The sequence below is a fragment of the Oncorhynchus masou genome, chromosome 16 (genome assembly GCF_036934945.1).
Source record: "Oncorhynchus masou masou isolate Uvic2021 chromosome 16, UVic_Omas_1.1, whole genome shotgun sequence".
In the NCBI taxonomy this organism is placed as follows: Eukaryota; Metazoa; Chordata; class Actinopteri; order Salmoniformes; family Salmonidae; genus Oncorhynchus; species Oncorhynchus masou.
The window spans coordinates 34,497,970-34,524,771 of record NC_088227.1 but is presented as its reverse complement, the minus strand read 5'-3'; the positions used below and the strand labels follow the sequence as shown (position 1 = coordinate 34,524,771).

At 42.1% G+C, this 26,802-nt stretch overlaps 1 long non-coding RNA gene across 1 annotated transcript; it reads left to right on the top strand.

Moving 5' to 3' along the window:
• The first annotated feature begins 1,910 nt into the window (after positions 1-1,910).
• Positions 1,911-26,802, top strand: LOC135557238 (uncharacterized). The gene is made up of 3 exons (XR_010458199.1): positions 1,911-2,001; positions 15,901-16,033; positions 26,722-26,802. It is a non-coding gene; the product is annotated as an uncharacterized LOC135557238 (long non-coding RNA).

The following is a 26,802-nucleotide window of genomic DNA, read 5'->3' as shown; positions in this document are numbered from 1 at the left end:
CCCCCTTGAACTTTGCGATCTTTTGCCACATTTCAGGCTTCAAACATAAAGATATAAAACTGTATTTTTTTGTGAAGAATCAACAACAAGTGGGACACAATCATGAAGTGGAACAACATTTATTGGATATTTCAAACTTTTTTAACAAATCAAAAACTGAAAAATTGGGCGTGCAAAATTATTCAGCCCCTTTACTTTCAGTGCAGCAAACTCTCTCCAGAAGTTCAGTGAGGATCTCTGAATGATCCAATGTTGACCTAAATGACTAATGATGATAAATACAATCCACCTGTGTGTAATCAAGTCTCCGTATAAATGCACCTGCACTGTGATAGTCTCAGAGGTCCGTTAAAAGCGCAGAGAGCATCATGAAGAACAAGGAACACACCAGGCAGGTCCGAGATACTGTTGTGAAGAAGTTTAAAGCCGGATTTGGATACAAAAAAGATTTCCCAAGCTTTAAACATCCCAAGGAGCACTGTGCAAGCGATAATATTGAAATGGAAGGAGTATCAGACCACTGCAAATCTACCAAGACCTGGCCGTCCCTCTAAACTTTCAGCTCATACAAGGAGAAGACTGATCAGAGATGCAGCCAAGAGGCCCATGATCAGTCTGGATGAACTGCAGAGATCTACAGCTGAGGTGGGAGACTCTGTCCATAGGACAACAATCAGTCGTATATTGCACAAATCTGGCCTTTATGGAAGAGTGGCAAGAAGAAAGCCATTTCTTAAAGATATCCATAAAAAGTGTTGTTTAAAGTTTGCCACAAGCCAACTGGGAGACACACCAAACATGTGGAAGAAGGTGCTCTGGTCAGATGAAACCAAAATTGAACTTTTTGGCAACAATGCAAAACGTTATGTTTGGCGTAAAAGCAACACAGCTCATAACCCTGAACATACCATCCCCACTGTCAAACATGGTGGTGGCAGCATCATGGTTTGGGCCTGCTTTTCTTCAGCAGGGACAGGGAAGATGGTTAAAATTGATGGGAAGATGGATGGAGCCAAATACAGGACCATTCTGGAAGAAAACCTGATGGAGTCTGCAAAAGACCTGAGACTGGGACGGAGATTTGTCTTCCAACAAGACAATGATCCAAAACATAAAGCAAAATCTACAATGGAATGGTTCAAAAATAAACATATCCAGGTGTTAGAATGGCCAAGTCAAAGTCCAGACCTGAATCCAATCGAGAATCTGTGGAAAGAACTGAAAACTGCTGTTCACAAATGCTCTCCATCCAACCTCACTGAGCTCGAGCTGTTTTGCAAGGAGGAATCGGAAAAAAAATTCAGTCTGTCGATGTGCAAAACTGATAGAGACATACCCCAAGCCACTTCATGATTGTGTCCCACTTGTTGTTGATTCTTCACAAAAAAATACAGTTTTATATCTTTATGTTTGAAGCCTGAAATGTGGCAAAAGGTCGCAAAGTTCAAGCGGGCCGAATACTTTCGCAAGGCACTGTACCATTTCAAATCCAAAGTGATTGAGTACAGAGGAAAAACAACAACAAAATGTCCCAATACTTTTAGAGCTCAATGTAGTAGTAGAAACTCATGGACTCAAATTGAAAAATACTTTATATGAATAACGTTTGTAAAAGTAATTCAAGTATGAATTACCAACGTAACCCTTCATTTACAATGACAACCTGTTAATTACCAAAATTACAGAAAATTACAGTAACTTTGGTAAATTAAAAGTGGCTTTGTAATCCTGCCCAAGACAAACTTGTGTTTCCTCAAATGTCATCAGCTTGGTTTACATCACCTTGGCTGCAGCTGCAAATGATTTATCTTCTCGTGGATTGGGGGGTTGGGTCTCTCCCCGAAGCAGTGGAAATGACTAGAGCAATCACATTTGTATTCAGCCTCCTAGATACAGTGACAATACGGGGGACCAGGCAGTTGGATCTGACGTGATTGTAATGCTGCAGGCAGAATGAACAACTCAGGCCGAGCCAGAGAAGAAGACAACTGTGCCGTAACAGTATGTATTTATTTGTGTGCCCTCCCAAATAGGCTAAATGCACTCTGTTCAAGGGTCTGCAGTTTCTGTTTTTATTAAGAAAATGTATTTCACCTTTATTTAACTAGGCAAGTCAGTTTAAGAACAAATTCTCATTTACAACTGCCATATGTTTTTAATCGAAGAGAGACGCAATAAATTCTCCCAGTTGTGTTTTCTTTAAACGAAGAGTGAAACACTGGTTAATGCACCCCAGAGTGGTACACCATTAGTCATTGTTGCTCTCCATTAGCAAAACGCCTTAAGAGGAAGACAAACATGCATAGTCAGTGTGTGACAGCTGATGTCTAACGTATTGTCTTAGTTCCACAACGTTTGATATGAATGGGGAAAAAGTAATTAAGGTTGGAATATTTTCATATGAGCATGCCACCAGCGTTGAAGTACTGGCGGTGGAGAGGAGAGACGAGTGACGCCTCTGAGAATGAATAATGAATGAAGTGTTGTTGGGACATTTGGGGCCGCTGTTAGGGACACATGCCTGAAATGAAAAACATGTTTTTTTTGTGAGGCTTGTAGCTGGATGATTCATTCGCCTATTGTCAGTTGTGTTGCTGGGGGTGATTACAAATTAAGGATCATGGGTGATGGGGTTTAGAAACACTGACATTTATAGAACTATAACATCTTCCCTACACTTTGATAGCGGTTATCCAAGATTTCATATGACGATTTCGCTCGCTGACGTCATGATAGCTTTCAGACTTACAAAATCAGGTATTATTATTTTATTAACCCATCCACCGTCTTCTGAGGACAAAGTACACGTTTATTTTGTTTTTACAGCTTTCATAATCTCATTTTGATACATATACATACCTTTGACATACTCCATTCTCTTTCTGACTTGTTTCCTGTGTGCTGAACTCATATCCTGGAGCTGAGACTACCTACTATGTCCAGGTATAGCAGTAGGGCAGTGAGGGAGAGAGATGAGTTTAGTGAAAAGACTGTCTCAAGCCTTAGACCACAGACCACAGTAATCTATAGTATCCTATGGCAGTGGTGTGCTTGTAATCACATTTCAAGGCCCCATTGATGCAAAGTGCAGTGTCCAGTTGATCTGGGTGGAGGGGGGGAGACAGAGTTCAGAGTGTTTGATGTCAGATTTAGTTAAATGTTACAGCTCTAACGGGAAGTTGGACTTGGCAATCATCACAGGGCATTCCAACCTCCATAGAAAAAAAATCTATTTGGCTCTGCGGTGACCCAAACCGAATGGAATCAAATCAAAAGAAATAGGCAGAGTCAATTGACACAGTGGGGAGGACAAGTATTTGATACACTGCCGATTTTGCAGGTTTTCCTACTTACAAAGCATGTGGAGGTCTGACATTTTTATCATAGGTGCACTTCAACTGTGAGAGAATCGAAAACAAAAATCCAGAAAATCACATTGTATGATTTTTAAGTAATTCATTAGCATTTTATTGCATGACATAAGTATTTGATACATCAGAAAAGCAGAACTTAATATTTGGTACAGAAACCTTTGTTTGCAATTACAGAGATCATATGTTTCCTGTAGTTCTTGACCAGGTTTGCACACACTGCAGCAGGGATTTTGGCCCACTCCTACATACAGACCTTCTCCAGATCCTTCAGGTTTCGGGGCTATCGCTGGGCAATACAGACTTTCAGCTCCCTCCAAAGATTTTCTATTGGGTTCAGGTCTGGAGACTGGCTAGGCAACTCCAGGACCTTGAGATGCTTCTTACTGAGCCACTCCTTAGTTGCTCTGGCTGTGTGTTTCGGGTCGTTGTCATGCTGGAAGACTCAGTCACGACCCATCTTCAATGCTCTTACTGAGGGAAGGAGGTTGTTGGCCAAGATCTTGCGATACACGGCCCCATCCATCCTCCCCTCAATACGGTGCAGTCGTCCTGTCCCCTTTGCAGAAAAGCATCCCCAAAGAATGATGTTTCCACCTCCATGCTTCACGGTTGGGATGGTGTTCTTGGGGTTGTACACATCCTTCTTCTTCCTCCAAACACGGTCGAGTGGAGTTTAGACCAAAAAGCTCTATTTTTGTCTCATCAGACCACATGACCTTCTTCCATTCCCCTTCTGGATCATCCAGATGGTCATTGGCAAACTTCAGACGGGCCTGGACATGCGCTGGCTTGAATAGGGGGACCTTGCGTGCGCTGCAGGATTTTAATCCATGACGGCGTAGTGTGTTACTAATGGTTTTCTTTGAGACTGTGGTCCCAGCTCTCTTCAGATCATTGACCAGGTTCTGCCGTGTAGATCTGGGCTGATCCCTCACCTTTCTCATGATCATTGATGCCCCACGAGGTGAGATCTTGCATGGAGCCCCTGACCGAGGGTGATTAACCGTCATCTTGAACTTCCTCCATTTTCTAATAATTGTGCCAACAGTTTTTGCCTTCTCGCCAAGCTGCTTGCCTATTGTCCTGTAGCCCATCCCAGCCTTGTGCAGGTCTACAATTTTATCCCTGATGTCCTTACACAGCTCTCTGGTCTTGGCCATTGTGGAGAGGTTGGAGTCTGTTTGATTGAGTGTGTGGACAGGTGTCTTTTATACAGGTAACGAGTTCAAACAGGTGCAGTTAATACAGGTAATGAGTGGAGAACAGGAGGGCTTCTTAAAGAAAAACTAACAGGTCTGTGAGAGATGGAATTCTTACTGGTTGGTAGGTGATCAAATACTTATGTCATGCAATAAAATGCAAATTAATTACTTAAAAATCATATCATACAATGTGATTTTCTGGATTTTTGTATTTGATTCTGTCTCTATGATAAAACTTACAGACCTCTACATGTTTTGTAAGTAGGAAAACCTGCAAAATCGGCGGTGTATCAAATACTTGTTCTCCCCACTGTACCTGCCATTCCATGTCCAAAAATTATATCTACACACCAATATTGTATGTGAACTGTGTGTCTATGAATTTTGTGAAATGACTGCTAGACTTTATTTAATGCTAAGAATGATGAAAAGATGCAAGGGAATACTTACAGCATTCAATCAAAACGAAGACTCATCAGCCTTGAGTGGTTAGCCCTAGCAGAAGCCTACAGTCAATCAATATGGAGACTCATCAGCCTTGAGTGGTTAGCCCTAGCAGAAGCCTACAGTCAATCAATATGGAGACTCATCAGCCTTGAGTGGTTAGCCCTAGCAGTAGCCTACAGTCAATCAATATGGAGACTCATCAGCCTTGAGTGGTTAGCCCTAGCAGTAGCCTAAAGTCAATCAATATGGAGACTCATCAGCCTTGAGTGGTTAGCCCTAGCAGAAGCCTACAGTCAATCAATATGGAGACTCATCAGCCTTGAGTGGTTAGCCCTAGCAGTAGCCTACAGTCAATCAATATGGAGACTCATCAGCCTTGAGTGGTTAGCCCTAGCAGAAGCCTACAGTCAATCAATATGGAGACTCATCAGCCTTGAGTGTATAGCACTAGCAGTAGCCTACAGTCAATCAATATGGAGACTCATCAGCCTTGAGTGGTTAGCCCTAGCAGTAGCCTATAGTCAATCAATATGGAGACTCATCAGCCTTGAGTGGTTAGCCCTAGCAGAAGCCTACAGTCAATCAATATGGAGACTCATCAGCCTTGAGTGTATAGCACTAGCAGTAGCCTACAGTCAATCAATATGGAGACTCATCAACCTTGAGTGGTTAGCCCTAGCAGTAGCCTACAGTCAATCAATATGGAGACTCATCAGCCTTGAGTGGTTAGCCCTAGCAGTAGCCTACAGTCAATCAATATGGAGACTCATCAGCCTTGAGTGGTTAGCCCTAGCAGAAGCCTACAGTCAATCAATATGGAGACTCATCAGCCCTGAGTGTATAGCCCTAGCAGTAGCCTACAGTCAATCAATAAGGAGACTCATCAGCCTTGAGTGTATAGCACTAGCAGTAGCCTACAGTCAATCAATTTGGAGACTCATCAGCCTTGAGTGGTTAGCCCTAGCAGTAGCCTACAGTCAATCAATATGGAGACTCATCAGCCTTGAGTGGTTAGCCCTAGCAGAAGCCTACAGTCAATCAATATGGAGACTCATCAGCCTTGAGTGTATAGCACTAGCAGTAGCCTACAGTCAATCAATATGGAGACTCATCAGCCTTGAGTGGTTAGCCCTAGCAGTAGCCTACAGTCAATCAATACATAGACTCATCAGCCTTGAGTGGTTAGCCCTAGCAGAAGCCTACAGTCAATCAATATGGAGACTCATCAGCCTTGAGTGGTTAGCCCTAGCAGTAGCCTACAGTCATTCAATACATAGACTCATCAGCCTTGAGTGGTTAGCCCTAGCAGTAGCCTACAGTCAATCAATAAGGAGATTCATCAGCCTTGAGTGGTTAGCCCTAGCAGTAGCCTACAGTCAATCAATATGGAGACTCATCAGCCTTGAGTGTATAGCCCTAGCAGTAGCCTACAGTCAATCAATATGGAGACTCATCAGCCTTGAGTGGTTAGCCCTAGCAGTAGCCTACAGTCAATCAATACATAGACTCATCAGCCTTGAGTGGTTAGCCCTAGCAGTAGCCTACAGTCAATCAATAGGGAGACTCCTCAGCCTTGAGTGGTTAGCCCTAGCAGTAGCCTACAGTCAATCAATAAGGAGACTCATCAGCCTTGAGTGTATAGCACTAGCAGTAGCCTACAGTCAATCAATATGGAGACTCATCAGCCTTGAGTGGTTAGCCCTAGCAGTAGCCTACAGTCAATCAATACATAGACTCATCAGCCTTGAGTGGTTAGCCCTAGCAGTAGCCTACAGTCAATCAATACATAGACTCATCAGCCTTGAGTGGTTAGCACTAGCAGTAGCCTACAGTCAATCAATAGGGAGACTCCTCAGTCTTGAGTGGTTAGCCCTAGCAGTAGCCTACAGTCAATCAATACATAGACTCATCAGCCTTGAGTGGTTAGCACTAGCAGTAGCCTACAGTCAATCAATAGGGAGACTCCTCAGCCTTGAGTGGTTAGCCCTAGCAGTAGCCTACAGTCAATCAATACATAGACTCATCAGCCTTGAGTGGTTAGCCCTAGCAGTAGCCTACATTCAATCAATATGGGGACTCAACAGCCTTGAGTGGTTAGCTCTAGCAGTAGCCTACAGTCAATCAGTTTTTTAAGATGGCGCTGAAGAGGATGGCTGACGTTTTACGGGCTCCTAACCAACTGTGCTATTTTTATTTTTTTTTGCGTTGTTTGTAACTTACACAATGTTGCTGCTACCGTCTCTTATGACCAAAAATAACCTCTGGACATCAGAACAGCGATTACTCACCACGAACTGGAAGAATCTTTTTCCTTTAACGAGTCTGACGAGAAGGATATACTGCTTTCCCGGGAACAGGCCCAAATCCCTGTCATTGCATGAAGAAAAGACAGAGGAAAAGGAGGCTCAGGTCAGGCTTCCTCCTGAGAATTTTTAGGCAAGCAAGTTAACTCCCACTGCCATCTGTTCTACTGACTAACATACAATCATTGGAAAATAAAATTGATGGCCTACGATTATGATTATTCTATCAACGGGACATTAAAACTGTAATATCTTATGTTTCTCCGAGTCGTGGCTGAACAACGACACAAATAATATAGAGCTGGCGGGATTTTCCATGCACCGGCAGAACAGTCTGGTAAGACGAAGGGTGGGGGTGTGTGTCTATTTGTCAATAACAGCTGGTGCGCGATGTCTAATATTAAAACTTCTTAGGGATCAAATCCCGTTGACGGGATCGATTTGACAACATCCGGTGAAATGGCAAAGCGCCAAATTCAAATTAAATTATTAGAAATATTTAACTGTCATACAATCACAAGTGCAATACACAAATTAAAGCTTTACTTCTTGTTAATCCGGCCACCATGTCAGATTTAAAAAAGGCTTTACGGCGAAAGCATACCATGCTATTATCTGAGGACAGCACCCCATCAAACAAACACAGACAATCAAATTTCATCCCGCCAGGCGCGACACAAAACTCAGAAATAACGATATAATTCATGCCTTACCTTTAACAAGCTTCTTCTGTTGGCACTCCAATATGTCCCATAAACATCACAAATGGTCATTTTGTTCGATTAATTCCGTTGTTAAAGCTCCAAAATGTCCATTTATTTGACGTGTTTGATCCAGAAAAACACCAGTTCCAACTCGCACAACATGATTACAAAATATCTAATAAATTACCTGTAATCTTGTCCAAACACTTCAAACAACTTTCCTAATACAACTTTAGGTATTTTTTTAACGCAATTAATCAATCAAATTTAAGATAAACTGCATTCAATAGCGGATAAAAACAAAGTGGAGCAAGCTTTCAGGTCGTGTCCCCCTAACAAACAGTACACTAGACTCGACCCTCGTTCTGAACAACCCTACTTCTTCATTTCTAAAAGGAAAAACATCAACCAATTTCTAAAGACTGTCGACATCTAGTGGAAGCAATAGTAACTGCAAGCATGTGCCTTAGAAATCTAGATCCCCATAGAAATCTCATTGAAAAGAGAGTGACCTCAAAAATATTTTTTCCTGGATGGTTTGTCCTCAGGGTTGCGCCTGCCAAATAAATTCTGTAATACTCACAGACATTATTCAAACAGTTTTAGAAACTTCAGAGTGTTTTTCTATCCAAATACTAATAATATGCATATCCTAGCTTCTGGGCCTGAGTAGCAGGCAGTTTACCGCCCCCTAGTCTAGTGAGGTTTAAATAAGTCTCGAGGTATTGCTCGCCTGAGATAGAGTACCTTATGATAAGCTGTAGACCACACTATCTACCAAGAGAGTTCTCATCTATATTATTCGTAGCCACCTATTTTCCACCACAGACCGATGCTGGCACTAAAACTGCACTCAACCAACTCTATAAGGCCATTAGCAAACAAGAAAATGCTCATCCAGAAGTGGCGCTCCTAGTGGTCAGGGAATTAATGCAGGAACACTTAAATAAGTTTTACCATTTTTTTACCAGCATGTCACAACCAGAGGGGAAAAAAATTCGAGACCACCTTTTCTCTACACATAGAGATGCGTACAAAGCTCTCCATTTGGCAAATCTGACCATAATTCTATCCTCCTGATTCCTGCTTACAAGCAAAACCTAAAGCAGGAAGTACCAGTGACTAGCTCAATACGGAAGTGGTCAGATAATGCAGATACGCTACAGGACTGTTTTGCTAGCACAGACTGGCATTGAGGAGTATACCACCTCAGTCATCGGCTTCATCAAAAAGTGCATCAACAACGTTGTCCCCACAGTGACTGTACGTACATATCCCAACCAGAAGCCATGGATTACAGGAAACATCCACATCGAGCTAAAGGCTAGACCGCCGCTTTTAAGGAGCAGGAGACTAATCCGGACGGTTATAAGAAATCCCACTCTGCCCTCAGACGAACCATCAAACAACCAAAGCGTCAATACAGGATTAGGATTGAATGCTACTACACCGGCTCTGACGCTCATAGGATGTGGGAGGGATTGAAAACTATTACAGACCACAAAGGGCTGCCCAGTGACACAAGCATACCAGAAGATTATTATTATAGTATTATGCTCGCTTCGAGGCAAGGAACACTGAAGCATGCATGAGAGCTCCAGCTGTTCTGGATGACTGTGTGATATCACTCTTGGTAGCCTATGTGAGCAAGACATTTGAACAGGTCAACATTCACAAAGCCGCTGGGCCAGACAGATTACCAGGACTTGTACTCAAAGCATGCGTGGAACCTGTTTCAAGCAGACCACCATAGTCCCTGTGCCCAAGGAAGTGAAGGTAACCTGCCTAAATGATTACCACCCCGTAGCACTCACGTCGGTAGCCATGAAGTGCTTTGAAAGGCTGGACATGGCTCACATCAACAGCATCCTTCCGGATACCCTAGACCCACTCAAATTCGCACACCGCCCCAACAGATCCAAAGATGACACAATCTCAATTCCACTCCACACTGCCCTTCCCACCTGGACAAAAGGAACACCTATGTGAGAAAGCTATTCATTGACTACAGCTCAGCGTTCATCACCATAGTGCACACAAAACTCATCACTAAGCATAGACCCTGGGACTAAACACCTAAAACTGCAACTGGATCCTGGACTTCCTGATGGGCTGCTCCCAGGTGGTAAGGGTAGGCAACAGCATGTCTGCCACCCTAATCCTTCACACTGGGGCCCCTCAGGGGTGTATACTTAGTCCCCTCCTGTATTCCTTGTTCACCCACAACTGCGTGGCCAAACACGACTCCAACACCATCATTAAGCTTGCTGAAGACACAACAGTGGTAGACCTGATCACCAATAACGATGAGACAGCCTATAGCGAGGAGGTCAGAGAACTGCTAGTGTGGTGCCAGGACAGCAACCTCTCCCTCAATGTGTGCTAGACAAAGGAGCTGATCGTGGACTCCAAGAAAAGGCGGGCCAAACAGGCCCCCATTAACATTGACAGGTATGTAGTGGAGCGGGTTGAGAGTTTTAAGTTCTTTGATGTCCACATCACCAACGAACTATCATGGTCCAAAACACTAAGACAGTTGTGAAGAAGGCACAACAAAACATTTTCCCACTCTGTCGACTGAAAAGATTTGGCATGGGTTCCCAGATCCTTAAAAATTTCTACAGCTGCACCATCAAGTCTATTCTGACCAGTTGCATCACCGCCCAGTATGGCAACTGCTCGGCATCTGACCGTAAGGCGCTAAAGAGGGTAATGCCAGCGGCCCAGTACATCACTGGGGCCAAGCTTCCTGCCACCTAGGACCTATATTATAGATGGTGTCAGAGGAAAGCCCATAAATTTGTCAGACTCCAGTCACAAGTCAAAGATTGTTTTCTCTGCTACCGCATTGCAAGCGGTACTGGAGCGCCAAGTCTAGGACCAAAAGGCTCCTTAACAGCTTCTACCCCCATCTAATCAAATGGCCACCGGACTATTTACATTGACACCCCCTCTCCATTTGTTTTGTACGCTGCTGCTACTCGCTGTTTATTATCTATGCATAGTCACTTCACCTACATGTACAAATTACCTAACTAACCTGTACCACCGTACACTGCAAGGCGTGTGTGATTTATTTTAGAATGCATTGTTTTGAATTATGATGACCAAACATTAAGGCCCGGGCAGGTTGTACATTTTGACGCCTCGCTCAATTAGACCGTGACACAATTTATGCATTTTAACGCTGCCGCTGTCGTCACACAAAACAATACATGTTTTGTAATTATTCACTTTTTTTCAAGCTCATTTGAATTGGAAGAGGTAGCTAAGGGTTGTGGCTTTACCACACATGCTAAATTAGACCAATTTATCCACTTATGAAAGCACAGCATCGCTATCAGCAAAGAGGATTGGAGATATGAACTATCCTGCTAGCATACAGTCACTGCTCTGCCTGTCTCGTATTTTCCACCAGCCTCACTCTGCTTCCTCCACCCGCCTTTTCACAGTGGTGGCCACCAGTGTCACCTAGGGCCACCAAAAGGCTAGTTCCGGCTCTGCCTGCATGTGTGGGTATGGGAGTGGGTACGCAGACCCACAAGTCACTGTGGCCCCTCATGATGAGTTCAGATTTTTTTGCAGCCCCCAGCCCCATCAATGTTGTTCATCCCTGCTCTAAATAATCATTCAAAACAACATCTAATTTCCCATTTTCTAGTTGAAGCACATCAAAATTATCCCTATCAATTCCAGACATGGTAGGCAATAATGACTGAGTCTGACCAGAGATGATAGAGAGCAACCAATGGAACTGAAAACAAAAATACCTGTCAAGTAAACTCCACTATGGATCAGTAGATTATATGGTGGCTGAGGTCGAGAAGAATAGCAAAAAGTGGGCTGTTGTTGTCTTGCCATGGCACAGCGAATGGGTTGTCACGACAACATTGATTTGACAGCGGATCTCCAGGTGTTGATGTGTGTGGTGGCTATTGTGTTGGTGGCTTTGACTTCATCACAGGAACAGATACCTTCTATAATGAAGGAAGGCTCTACCTGTGGGGTTTCACAACAGTAACCCCTGGATACACACTGGATATCCTTAAGATAGCAGAGAGAAGCAGATGGCATTCATGAGGTTTATTCTCCATAATTGAATACCAATCAAGAGAAATTACCCAAATTAATCAATCAATACAATAACAAAGAGCTATAGAAAAAAAAAAAAAAATAATACAGATTGTAAACTATATTTTCTCTATACTGTATAGGATTTTTGAACCATGTCATAATCCAGCTATGTTTTCCTACAAACTGATTGAATTTCCTCCCAAATATATGCATCCTACAGAATCATCCAAAGTCACTGATATATATGCTAGTGAGGACCTTCAAATATGTTGTCACCAACATCCGGACATTGGAACAACTTTCAGTACAGAATATTCAGTGAAAGGTAAACCTTGATTGTATAAAAAAATATTATAGTTCTAACTCGTGAATCCATTCTGTTATCAAATCTTAATAAGAGCATCTGCACATTGTATGTCTGTTGTGTAGAGAATGATCAAGGGAATCAGGTCTCTTAACATTAATCTCAAAATAAACATTTGATATTATAAATTGCTTGTTTTTACAGTTTTGTCGATAACACTAAAGTATCAAGGTTGTTGTTGTATAATCCAAAAGAAAAATTCTTCTCAATCCGTGGCTGAAAATAAGATGAAAACATTTAACCTTTCACTCCTACTTTATTCTTTTGACAGGGAGTCAATGATAAAACCATGGTCTCTTTATTTTGACAGTGTTACGCTCGTTGATGGAAGGATCAGACCAAGGTAGGCATACATCTTACTTTATTCAATGAATACTGAACAAAAAAAAATACAAACAAAACGTAAAGTTTAGTAGGGCTAAACAGCACAGTACCAAAACAAGATCCCCCAAACTACAGGTGGGAAAAAGCTGCCCAAGTACAATCCCCAATCAGAGACAACGATAGACTCTGATTGGGAACCATACCCGGCCAACAAAGAAATGGAAAACATAGATTGCCCACCCTAGTCACACCCTGACCTAACCAAATATAGAATTAAAAGGATCTCTAAGGTCAGGGCGTGACAGACAGGGAGTCAATGATAAGACCATGGTCTCTTTATTTTGACAGGGAGCCAATGATAAGACCATGGTCTCTTTATTGTGAAAGGGAATCAATGCTAAGACCTAAGTGGTATATATAAAGATCCAGTCCATTTAAAAAAATTGGAGGCCTCTTACACTTCAGTGTTGTGATGCAAAAATTCCTAGCAAAATTCTTAGCGCATAGAATTAAAATATATAAGTATTGTTAGATATTATTCATCCTAATCAGACAGGTTTTTTTTACATTGGAGATAATATGACAAGTAAGGGAAACAATGGAATACCATGAAATTTTCGGGACACCAAGCCTGGTTTTCATAGCTGAATTTGAAAATGCTTTTGATAAATTATGACCGGAGTTTATATATAAATGTCTAGAATATTTCAATTATTGGGAATCTCTTTTAAAATGGGTTAAAGTTATGTATAGTAACCCTAGGTGTAAAATAGTAAATAATGGCTACATCTCAGAAAGTTTAAATTATCTAGAGGAGTAAAACAAGGTTGTCCACTATCGGCATATAAATTTATTATTGACATCAAAATGTTAGCTGTTAAAATTAGATCCAACAATAATATTAAGGGATTGGAAATCCGTGGCTTAAAAACTAAGGTGTCATTTTACACTGATGATTCATGTTTTCTTTTTAAACCACAGTTATAATCTCTCCACGGTCTCATAGGTGATCTAGATACTTTTCTATCCTCTCTGGATTAAAGCCAAATTATATATATGTACTATATGTATTGGATTACTAAGAATTGCAAATTTTACATTACCGTGTAGTTTACCAATTAAATGGTCTGACGAAGATGTGGACATAATCAGTATACAAATCCCAAAAGAAAGAAATGTTCTCACTCCAATACATTTTTATAGAAAGTTAGCAAAAAAAGATCTTGCTACCATGGAAAGGAAAATACCTGTGTATTTGTGGAAGAATCACCCGGATTAACTCATATCACAGTTGACCTATTGGCTTATGGTTTTGCCTACACCTAGTGACCTGCTTTTTAAATTATATGAACACAAAATATTCCATTTTATTTTGAATGGCAAACCAGACAAAACTAAAAAAGGCCTATTTATATAACGAATATGAATTCGGAGGGCAGAAATGATTAAATATTAAAGCATTAGACCTCTCACTAAAGCCATCAGCCATACAAAATGTATACTTAAATTCAAACTGGTTCTCTAGTAAATTGGAAGGAGTGTCTCATCCTATGTTCAAGAATGGGCCTTTTCTCATTATTCAGATTACAACAGCTCACTTTCGGTTGTTTGAAAAGGAAATAATCTCCAAAATGTCATTATTTTTTAAACAAGCCTAAGAATGTTGGTTGTAATTTCAGTTTAATCTACCTGAAAAGACAGAACAAATATTGTGGTTAAACTCAAATATACTACTTGATTTTAAAAAAAAGCATTTTTGTAAGAAATTTGTGAAAGAGGTATAATTTAGTGAATGATATCATAAATACGACTGGTGGAGTTATGTCACACTTGCAGCTCACAGACATATGGAAATGTCTAATATAATCAAAATTACAACCAACTAATTGCAGCATTACCACAAAAATGGAAGAGGCAAGTAGAAGGGGAAAAAGGTAAGGAACTTGTATGTTGGCCCTGCATTAAAGAACATAAATGGTTATGGAAAAATGTGATAAATTAAAGCATATACCAATTTAATTTAAGGACCAAAAAACTGACAGCTGTGCCATATAAATTGCAAAATAGTTGGAAAGATATTTGATGTACCCATTCCAATGCGCATGGTTAATGAAATGATATGCAAAACAACACCGGATTAAAAACGTCAATTTTTTTAATTAAAATGAATGTACAAAATTATTGCAACCAATAGAATATTATAAATATGGCGGATACAATCTTCCCAGCTCTGCAGATTTTGCTGTGAGGAGGCAGAGTCATTAGATCATTTATTTTAGTATTGTCCATATGTAGCTCGTTTTTGTTCAGAGGCCTAGGAATGGCTGAAGAATTGCAACTTTTGCCTAGAACTAACACTGCAGATAGCAATACTGCGTGATTTGAAAAACCATCATCAATAATATAATATTTATTTTTAATTTAGAATCTGAAGTAACTATGAGAATAGAAAGGTCCAGCACTTTTGTGAAGCATCACAGCACAGTTGAAAAATATATGGCAAAACAAAATAGATGGGAGTGATTGAATGGAGCTGAAGGGTGGGACTAATAACAAGGTAACCAATGTAAAACATACGGGGTCTGTAAAATGTATATAGGTTCAGAAATATTGTGAAATAGCACAGTTACAAATAGAAATCAAACTGGATGGACATCAGAAATAGAGGAAGGACTTAAAACAAACAAAATAACTATTGTAAAATAGATTGTCTGTAAAATGTGTATAAGATGTATAAACTGAAGGTAGAAGCCTGAGTGTTATTGTTTACTAGTTTACTCCGATTGGGGGAAGGGTGGTGGGGTTTGGGGATAATAGGGGAATAGTAAAGGTATATTCTGAAAAAAGCATGTATATCTATATAGGTATGTGTATGTACAGTGCCTTGCAAAAGTATTCGGCCCCCTTGAACTTTGCAACCTTTTGCCACATTTCAGGCTTCAAACATAAAGATATAAAACTGTATTTTTTTGTGAAGAATCAACAACAAGTGGGACACAATCATGAAGTGGAACGACATTTATTGGATATTTCAAACTTTTTTAACAAATCAAAAACTGAAAAATTGGGCGTGCAAAATTATTATGTTATTATTATTATGTATTGCAGATCATTTCACCCGTAAGGTGCAGAAAAACTAAAAGCAGATCTCCCCAACTCCATGGAGATCGACGGGATCTCCATAGTTATCCATCCCTGAACCCCGGTCCAGTAGCAGATGCCTCTATAGGTTAACATTGAGGTAAAGTATGGCGGACGTTTATGCAAAGTTTATTCTTTCTAATGTTATTTTCTTTTGTAAGTGTCCAGAGAAAACATTGTGCTTGGATCTTGTTATTTTTTAAGTGGACTGAAACATAAGCCTGTTGAATGTCGATTAATTCGGTGCTTGTGACCCTGAGAGTGAACAGGGTGGGTGAATCAACCCGTCGTCTATAATGAGGTGCAAAAACGTTTTGTCTGATACATTGCTCCTAAAGACCTTGGGATGTTTGCAAACGAACACAAGACACGACAGCTGATTAAGGGGAGGGTCGACCGTTTTGATTGGCGACATGCTGGGCGCCACACCAGAATGAGGCATCTGCAAGGCATTATGGGACACTAATGCAATGAGATCATACAAATAAGGTTGATTGTGTGGGAGCAAGGATTAGCACACAGTCTGTTTTAGACTAAATCCAAAACAGGGGGAAGGAGGAAGGTAGGGTAGGACAAGGTAAACCTACATGGTAAACCTACATGTGAGTGAGTGAGTGAGTGAGTGAGTGAGTGAGTGAGTGAGTGAGTGAGTGAGTGAGTGAGTGAGTGAGTGAGTGAGTGAGTGAGTGAGTGAGTGAGTGAGTGAGTGAGTGAGTGAGTGAGTGAGTAAGATGCTGGCACAGAGGGAGAGAGGTGTTGGATTACAGAGCAACGTAGCTATGTTACAATTTGCTCCCTTCAAATACTGTCTGTGCTTCTTTGCCTGATTTGGCTCTGTACTCTAGGTCAGGTTGAGAGAGGTTACTGTTGGTCTGGCTCTGTGTTGTAGGTCAGGTTGAGAGAGGTTACTGTTGGTCTGGCTCTGTGCTGTAGGTCAGGTTGAGGGAGGTTACTGTTGGTCTGGCTCTGTACTCTAGGTCAGGTTGAGAGAGGTTACTGTTGGTCTGGCTCTGTATTGTAGGTCAGGTTGAGAGAGGTTACTGTTGGTCTGGCTCTGTGCTGTAGGTCAGGTTGAGAGAGGTTACTGTTGGTCTGGCTCTGTACTCTAGGTCAGGTTGAGAGAGGTTACTGTTGGTCTGGCTCTGTGTTGTAGGTCAGGTTGAGAGAGGTTACTGTTGGTCTGGCTCTGTACTCTAGGTCAGGTTGAGAGAGGTTACTGTTGGTCTGGCTCTGTACTCTAGGTCAGGTTGAGAGAGGTTACTGTTGGTCTGGCTCTGTGTTGTAGGTCAGGTTGAGAGAGGTTACTGTTGGTCTGGCTCTGTACTCTAGGTCAGGTTGAGGGAGGTTACTGTTGGTCTGGCTCTGTACTCTAGGTCAGGTTGAGAGAGGTTACTGTTGGTCTGGCTCTGTACTCTAGGTCAGGTTGAGAGAGGTTACTGTTGGTCTGGCTCTGTGTTGTAGGTCAGGTTGAGAGAGGTTACTGTTGGTCTGGCTCTGTGTTGTAGGTCAGGTTGAGAGAGGTTACTGTTGGTCTGGCTCTCTACTCTAGGTCAGGTTGAGAGAGGTTACTGTTGGTCTGGCTCTGTGTTGTAGGTCAGGTTGAGGGAGGTTACTGTTGGTCTGGCTCTGTGTTGTAGGTCAGGTTGAGAGAGGTTACTGTTGGTCTGGCTCTGTACTCTAGGTCAGGTTGAGAGAGGTTACTGTTGGTCTGGCTCTGTACTCTAGGTCAGGTTGAGAGAGGTTACTGTTGGTCTGGCTCTGTACTCTAGGTCAGGTTGAGAGAGGTTACTGTTGGTCTGGCTCTGTGTTGTAGGTCAGGTTGAGAGAGGTTACTGTTGGTCTGGCTCTGTGTTGTAGGTCAGGTTGAGAGAGGTTACTGTTGGTCTGGCTCTGTGTTGTAGGTCAGGTTGAGAGAGGTTACTGTTGGTCTGGCTCTGTGTTGTAGGTCAGGTTGAGGGAGGTTACTGTTGGTCTGGCTCTGTGTTGTAGGTCAGGTTGAGGGAGGTTACTGTTGGTCTGGCTCTGTACTCTAGGTCAGGTTGAGGGAGGTTACTGTTGGTCTGGCTCTGTGTTGTAGGTCAGGTTGAGGGAGGTTACTGTTGGTCTGGCTCTGTGTTGTAGGTCAGGTTGAGGGAGGTTACTGTTGGTCTGGCTCTGTACTCTAGGTCAGGTTGAGGGAGGTTACTGTTGGTCTGGCTCTGTGTTGTAGGTCAGGTTGAGGGAGGTTACTGTTGGTCTGGCTCTGTGTTGTAGGTCAGGTTGAGGGAGGTTACTGTTGGTCTGGCTCTGTACTCTAGGTCAGGTTGAGGGAGGTTACTGTTGGTCTGGCTCTGTGTTGTAGGTCAGGTTGAGGGAGGTTACTGTTGGTCTGGCTCTCTACTCTAGGTCAGGTTGAGGGAGGTTACTGTTGGTCTGGCTCTGTGTTGTAGGTCAGGTTGAGGGAGGTTACTGTTGGTCTGGCTCTGTGCTGTAGGTCAGGTTGAGGGAGGTTACTGTTGGTCTGGCTCTGTGCTGCAGGTCAGGTTGAGGGAGGTTACTGTTGGTCTGGCTCTGTGTTGTAGGTCAGGTTGAGGGAGGTTACTGTTGGTCTGGCTCTGTGCTGTAGGTCAGGTTGAGGGAGGTTACTGTTGGTCTGGCTCTGTTCTGTAGGTCAGGTTGAGGGAGGTTACTGTTGGTCTGGCTCTGTGCTGTAGGTCAGGTTGAGGGAGATTACTGTTGGTCTGGCTCTGTGCTGTAGGTCAGGTTGAGGGAGATTACTGTTGGTCTGGCTCTGTAGAATGCTGCCTTCTATTATCCACTGGCGATGAATGAAAAGAGGGCCACGGATTGTTTGAATGAAAAAAGGGCCACGGATAATGAATCCTAACCTGGTGTCATATTTTTAGCTTTACCTTCTTGAACTCTGTTTTTGACTCAAATACAAGACAGGTTTCAGTTGTAAGTGCCACCATTATGCAAACATGGTTTTCCCATTTTCCAAATACAGTAGGTATTGTGCTAGAGTTGATGAGAGCAGTGGTTCTCAGAGCTCTCCTGGAGGAGCCCCACCCATGCCATGTGTGTCTGATCTATTCCAGACAGAAGTAGCTCACCTGATTCACCTTGTCAAGTAATCATCAAGTCTTCGACTACCCTTGACTACTTGCATCAGGTGAGCTACTTGAGGAATACAGCAAAATTGTGAAACGTCTGGGGGTCCCTGAGTAGAGTTTTGAGAACCACTGCTTTAGACAACCTGTTGGGGTTCAACTACGATAATTCAGTCATACACTCTCCACCTGATCAAAATGAGTGACTATAGAGAAACATACTCTACTTGTGGAGTGATGTTAACGCAGATGCTTAAGATTAAATGACTATCCTACCATCAGTAACAGCAGTCCAATGACAGAGATGATGATGATGATGGGCCTTTTTTGTTTTAGCATGGGTCTGGAAAAGATGAGATGGAAACTCTGTAGGCCACAGTACTTTGTACTCAATGATTGTTATCGACTAAGATCTTGGAAGAGTGGATGAGGGTTATTGTGGATGTGTGGAGAAACATTTTACTTTTGAACAATATTGTCAAGCTCAGTACTCAAATCAAAATCACATTTTATTTGTCACATGCGCCGAATACAACAGGTGTAGACCTTACTGTGAAATGCTTACTTACAAGGCCTTAACCAACAATGCATTTCAATAAATAGAGTTAAGAAAATATAAACTAAAGTAAACAATAAAATAAAAAGTAACACAATAAAATAACCAGGCTTTATACAGGGGGTACCTGTACCAAGTCAGTGTGTGTGGATACAGGTTAGTTGAGGTAATTTGTACATGTAGGTAGGGGTAAAGTGACTGCATAGATAATAAACAGTGAGTAGCAGCAGTGTAAAAACAAAGGGGGGGGGGTAGAATCGGTTAAGAAACCGTTTGGACATAGACTTGGTTCTCCAGTACCGCTTGTCATACAGTAGCAGAGAGAACAGTCTATGACTTGGGTGAGTGGAGTCTTTGCACATTTTTTGGGACTTCCTCTGACACTGACCTTGGGGTCATGAATATTGTTGATTTATTGTTGTAAAAACATTTGACCGTTGACCATCGGAGCTAGAGCTGGAGCCAAGTTCTGATTCTCCACTCAGTTCATTAGTTCTTCACAACAGGCAAACTATGAGTAACAGATTGAAGGTAGTAGAACTCTTCAAAGAGCTGTTTCGGAGAAATCTAACTTTGTCTTTCTTTTGGCATTTTCTCTGCACAAAACACACACCGCATGCACGGACGCACACACGCAACACACACACACACACCTAACCATCTGTAGCTCTTTTCAAATATGGAGACTAAAGACGTATCGAGGCCAGTTGTTTCTCTGAATATCTTTATTTTAGCATTCTAAATAGACAACTTTCTCAAGGTAAAGTTTCTTCTTTTTATTTGTTTATTTATTCACAAATAAGTTGTCAGATCCAGAGCATACGCTGAAACAAGAGCATCAAACATCTTGAGACTATATTCTCCACAGGCAGCGATGTACTTTCTGTTAGAACTCATCCTCCTGGTGAACATTGTAGACCCAACAGCACTCTGGGTCGGCACTGCACAGATAGACACGGCAACAACAAGCACTCTGTTTGAAAGGGGTATTGGAGCCGAGTATCATTCTGCCCCACTGCGTTACAAATGTGTTAACACGATGGCGTTACAATGAAGGCACAGCTGTGATCAAGCAATTAACCAATTCTACATATCTTGTTTTTGTGGATGAAAAGAAAGGACAATATTTTTAATAAATTGTGATAATATATTCAACAGCAGACAATGCTGAAAAAAAATGGTTGAAATGTGCATTGGTAGAAAAGCTTTTGTAGAGACAAACTGAATTCTTTGCAGGTGTATTATTTGAAGGGACTGAATATTTCTAAGAGGTGTGAACTGTGAAAATGAGAACAGATTTTTTTTTAATTTAGTAAGTAAGTCTACTGTACAAGTTTAAAGTACATCATGATTTCTATATCCGAAACAAACTTGAGTGTATTGTAGTGGGCAGAGCCAGTGTTTAGTGTATTTACAGTTGGATAAAGAGAGCCCAGAGATTTGACAGATCTGGAGTCAGCTAGCATGACTCCTCATCCCTACAGGAGAATCTGTCTGTACAACACCGTTAGTTGTAGCAGAGTGACTTACCATCCCTACAGGAGAATCTGTCTGTACAACACTGTTAGTTGTAGCAGAGTGACTCACCATCCCTACAGGAGAATCTGTCTGTACAACACCGTTAGTTGTAGCAGAGTGACTTACCATCCCTACAGGAGAATCTGTCTTTACAACACCGTTAGTTGTAGCAGAGTGACTTACCATCCCTACAGGAGAATCTGTCTGTACAACACCGTTAGTTGTAGCAGAGTGACATACCATCCCTACAGGAGAATCTGTCTGTATAACACTGTTAGTTGTAGCAGAGTGACATACCATCCCTACAGGAGAATCTGTCTATACAACACCGTTAGTTGTAGCAGAGTGACTTACCATCCCTACAGGAGAATCTGTCTGTACAACACCGTTAGTTGTAGCAGAGTGACATACCATCCCTACAGGAGAATCTGTCTATACAACACCGTTAGTTGTAGCAGAGTGACTTACCATCCCTACAGGAGAATCTGTCTGTACAACACCGTTAGTTGTAGCAGAGTGACATACCATCCCTACAGGAGAATCTGTCTATACAACACCGTTAGTTGTAGCAGAGTGACTTACCATCCCTACAGGAGAATCTGTCTGTACAACACCGTTAGTTGTAGCAGAGTGACATACCATCCCTACAGGAGAATCTGTCTATACAACACCGTTAGTTGTAGCAGAGTGACATACCATCCCTACAGGAGAATCTGTCTGTATAACACCGTTAGTTGTAGCAGAGTGACATACCATCCCTACAGGAGAATCTGTCTATACAACACCGTTAGTTGTAGCAGAGTGACTCACCATCCCTACAGGAGAATCTGTCTGTACAACACCGTTAGTTGTAGCAGAGTGACATACCATCCCTACAGGAGAATCTGTCTGTATAACACCGTTAGTTGTAGCAGAGTGACATACCATCCCTACAGGAGAATCTGTCTGTATAACACCGTTAGTTGTAGCAGAGTGACTCACCATCCCTACAGGAGAATCTGTCTATACAACACCGTTAGTTGTAGCAGAGTGACTTACCATCCCTACAGGAGAATCTGTCTATACAACACCGTTAGTTGTAGCAGAGTGACATACCATCCCTACAGGAGAATCTGTCTATACAACACCGTTAGTTGTAGCAGAGTGACTCCTCTGTTTATACAAAGAAGTGCTCTGTTTGGTGAAAACATTATGGTGACACTGTTAGATAATGCAAATACAGGCAAACAAACAAAATCATTACAGTCCGTCATCTACAAATTTTAGGAGAGAACAGGTTCACATCATTTGAGAACAATAGCTTTAGTCAGTGCCAATCAGTCTGGGTTCTCTACTCTCGAAATCGATATCTCAAATCCAGTCCACTGTCAGCAGAGTCCTCCTAAGGAGCCAACGCTGGCCTCTCTACACAGCTTGTGTGGGTGTGCGCGTTTATGTGTACATGTGTATGTACGTGCGTCTGTGCGTGCCCAACACTCATGCACGTTTTGACACGGTGATTTGACACAGGCTGCCGCCAGCGTGAAAAGACCAGTTCTTTCTGAAGTATGTTTTTGTTTCATCTGGGTGGGATTAAAGTGTTGAAGATGGGGATGTAGATAATCCTGCACCTAGGCCCAGTGGGTTTCCCAGGATTATTCTAACCTCCTTCAAAGCTGCAAAAGGGGATTAGTTGGTGAAAGGTTGAAAAGGTCATCCTCAGGGGAGTACAGTAGTGTCTCGCGGTACAGTAGCCCGAGAGGTGCCCCCGCTCCGCCACCAGGGATTCCATTTATCATCCCATTAGCACGGGATAAGGAGATGGCTTTCCACACGGAAGTTAATTAACATTGAGTAATTGTTCTGTTCAGCAAAATTCCTTGTCACTCACACACCTAGTGTCAGGCCAGTCATACATGTCAGCCCATTCATACGTGTCAGTCCAGTCATACGTGTCAGTCCAGTCATACGTGTCAGTCCAGTCATACGTGTCAGTCAGCCCAGTCATATGTGTCAGTCCAGTCATACGTGTCAGTCCAGTCATACGTGTCAGTCCAGTCATACGTGTCATCCCAGTCATACGTGTCAGTCCAGTCATACGTGTCATCCCAGTCATACGTGTCAGCCAAGTCATAGGTGTCATCCCAGTCATACGTGTCAGTCCAGTCATACGTGTCAGTCCAGTCATACGTGTCAGTCAGCCCAGTCATACGTGTCAGTCCAGTCATACGTGTCAGTCCAGTCATACGTGTCATCCCAGTCATACGTGTCATCCCAGTCATACGTGTCAGTCCAGTCATACGTGTCAGTCAGTCCAGTCATACTTGTCAGGCCAGTCATACGTGTCAGTCCAGTCATACGTGTCAGTCCAGTCATACGTGTCATCCCAGTCATACGTGTCAGTCCAGTCATACGTGTCAGTCAGCCCAGTCATATGTGTCAGTCCAGTCATACGTGTCAGTCAGCCCAGTCATATGTGTCAGTCCAGTCATACGTGTCATCCCAGTCATACGTGTCAGTCCAGTCATACGTGTCAGTCCAGTCATACGTGTCAGTCCAGTCATACGTGTCATCCCAGTCATACGTGTCAGTCCAGTCATACGTGTCATCCCAGTCATACGTGTCAGCCAAGTCATAGGTGTCATCCCAGTCATACGTGTCAGTCCAGTCATACGTGTCAGTCCAGTCATACGTGTCAGTCAGCCCAGTCATACGTGTCAGTCCAGTCATACGTGTCAGTCCAGTCATACGTGTCATCCCAGTCATACGTGTCATCCCAGTCATACGTGTCAGTCCAGTCATACGTGTCAGTCCAGTCATACGTGTCATCCCAGTCATACGTGTCATCCCAGTCATACGTGTCAGTCCAGTCATGCGTGTCATCCCAGTCATACGTGTCATCCCAGTCATACGTGTCATCCCAGTCATACGTGTCAGTCCAGTCATACGTGTCAGTCCAGTCATACGTGTCAGTCCAGTCATACGTGTCATCCCAGTCATACGTGTCAGTCCAGTCATACGTGTCATCCCAGTCATACGTGTCATCCCAGTCATACGTGTCATCCCAGTCATACGTGTCATCCCAGTCATTTGTGTCAGCCCAGTCATACGTGTCAGTCCAGTCATACGTGTCAGTCCAGTCATACGTGTCATCCCAGTCATACGTGTCAGTCCAGTCATACGGGAGGGCGATACAAGGCAATGATACAGAAATGTATAATCCACTATTCTTGTCACTTACTTGTACAGTAATCAGAAACTAATCCAGGGCGAGCACTATAAAATAATTCTTATTGTTAACTGGTTTTATTTGTTATACCTAGTACTGTAATTCATTCGCATTGTGCAGTATTGGTACAAAAACAAAGAGCTTTCAGCAGCTGATACTTGTCCAAATGATTGATTACAAAAAGTTTGATAAATTGATCATTGTTGTCATACATTTTTACCATTACACGTCTTCTGTAACAGAAGCGCCAGACAGAGGTTGGAAACTGGATTGCATTGAAATAAGTAGGCCTCACTCACATCTGTCAAGTTCAACTTAGGAGAGTGGTGGTTGCCCTGTCAATTAAACCACCATCGTTCATCATTCGGTGATGGCAGCTGGCAGCGCTTATGAACACGAAAGTCGTTTGAATTATTCCTTTCCCACCAATGTGTCACTGCTATGAACCCAACTGTCATCCCTGTCTCCAAACAGTTGGAAGAGGGCTGTGAATGAAGTTGGCAATGAAGTTTGCATAATCTTAAATTTGACTGTGATATTTGATATGAGCTAAGCTTTTTACTGTTTCATTGACTTGCAGAATTGCATTTCTATTTTATGGGTTGATCTAAAATGTCTACTCTTTGGCCACAAATGTTTGGCTTTTGAGTCAGTCGGTCAGATATATCTTTTCTGACTGACATTTCTGATTCTTTTTGTACTCAAAATGTAAGAGGTTATTTGACCATATAAACATGAACATTGTGTTTATAGCAGAGATGCAGAAACGTTCAAGTCTCAAACCTCATTAACGGCCTACCTGTGCTTCTCAAGCTCAAGATTAAATATCATATTCAGATGTATTAATCAACAAGGAGGCAGTCATTAGACTGGCATTACACTTGCATTAAAGCAGCATGGATTCACTGTCATCAAAGCAACATGGACTCCTATAATCTCTAACAGAGGAACTAACTGAAGGGGCCATCGAGGAAAAACAGACTGCAACAATGGACTAATGTCACTGTCAGTATAATTCAATTTCATCAGTTGTCTGCAATTGTGTGAGTATAAAAACGTCGCAATAGGTTTTGCAGTCTTCTCTAGTACTGTCAAAATAATAGATGAAGGTCATTTTGGTCCACTTTGATATAATTACCTTGCCAAGATAACCTCTGGGCCCTTCTAATCAATTCAGACAACTTTGGTAATGCTTTGAGGTCAAATTGAGTATTCCATAAATTAGCCATGAATTGCCATTGTACTTTAGTGCATGTAGTTCTGGGCATTTCCATGTAAAAAGGACCCATGAGCACCAACATGTGAAGTCCATAGGAGCATATCAAATTTGGTGTCAAATGTAAGCTAGGAGTCTATATTCTTTGTGAAATTAAGGCATAGATACATTTTTCAACCATTTTTTATCTTATAAATTCGGCATAAATATAGGCTTTGATATCTGGATGAACAGATGGAAACATCAAACGGAAAAAGTCTTAAAAAGGATCATAAATACATCAAAACATAATAATGTTGATGTAAAGACCCCTGCCAACTAATATCAACACTCATTTGGTTTTGGAGAACGGGTTTACATTCAGTAAGTTTAAAAATCATTGCCCTGTAATTCCGTTACCAAAAACCCGCATATCTTGAAGATATTTTCTAATTTCTTTCTGAATTCCTGCAACTGAATTGGCTACGATGGGAAATCATAATCATTAAGAGTCTATTGAAACCCTGGAACATCAGTCTAAGTAACATAGTAATGAAATCCATCAGTTAGAGACATCCATTGTTTGCATGGGCTGCATCCCAATCCACCACATCCACCTCTTTCGGCCTTCCGCATTTGCGGTGGGACTCATCTGAAGTCAGTAATGCTGATGTGCCAACTTCTGTCTGTAGCGTCCGAACCGTTTGGGCTACAAATTGTAGAAAGGGGAGACTCAAAATCACGATGGTGTTCTCTGTTTTGGTCTATGACCCCTACAAGTGTCACAAGACTTGTCTGAAGGTATCCCATACAAATGAATGGATGTACGGAGGTAGTTTTGTGCCAACAAAAATAAGGGGTTGAATGTGTCCCCCTCAAACAAACTTTCTAACAGTATATCTCCTAGATATAGGACACACTTCAAAACCTTATTCCTTATGGTTTATGTTTTGGATTGTCTGTTTTGCCATTTATGAATGTTACTCAATGTGTTTCTATGGGCTATAGTGGTAAAGGCCAAATTCAATATTTTACCAAATAATTATTTATATATTTTATACCTAAATGGGTCCTAAAAATCTAAATCAAACAGATACTGTCATACTGTTATGTTCAGCTCATTACTGTTTTCTCTCTCTCTCTCTCTCTCTCTCTCTCTCTCTCTCTCTCTCTCTCTCTCTCGCTCTCGCTCTCCCTCGCTCCCTCCATTTACTCTAACCAGCATCATTGCTCACTGAGCACCAACCAACACCGGATGTCCATGGACGTTGAACAGTAGTTGAAATGTGGTTAGTCCACCCTG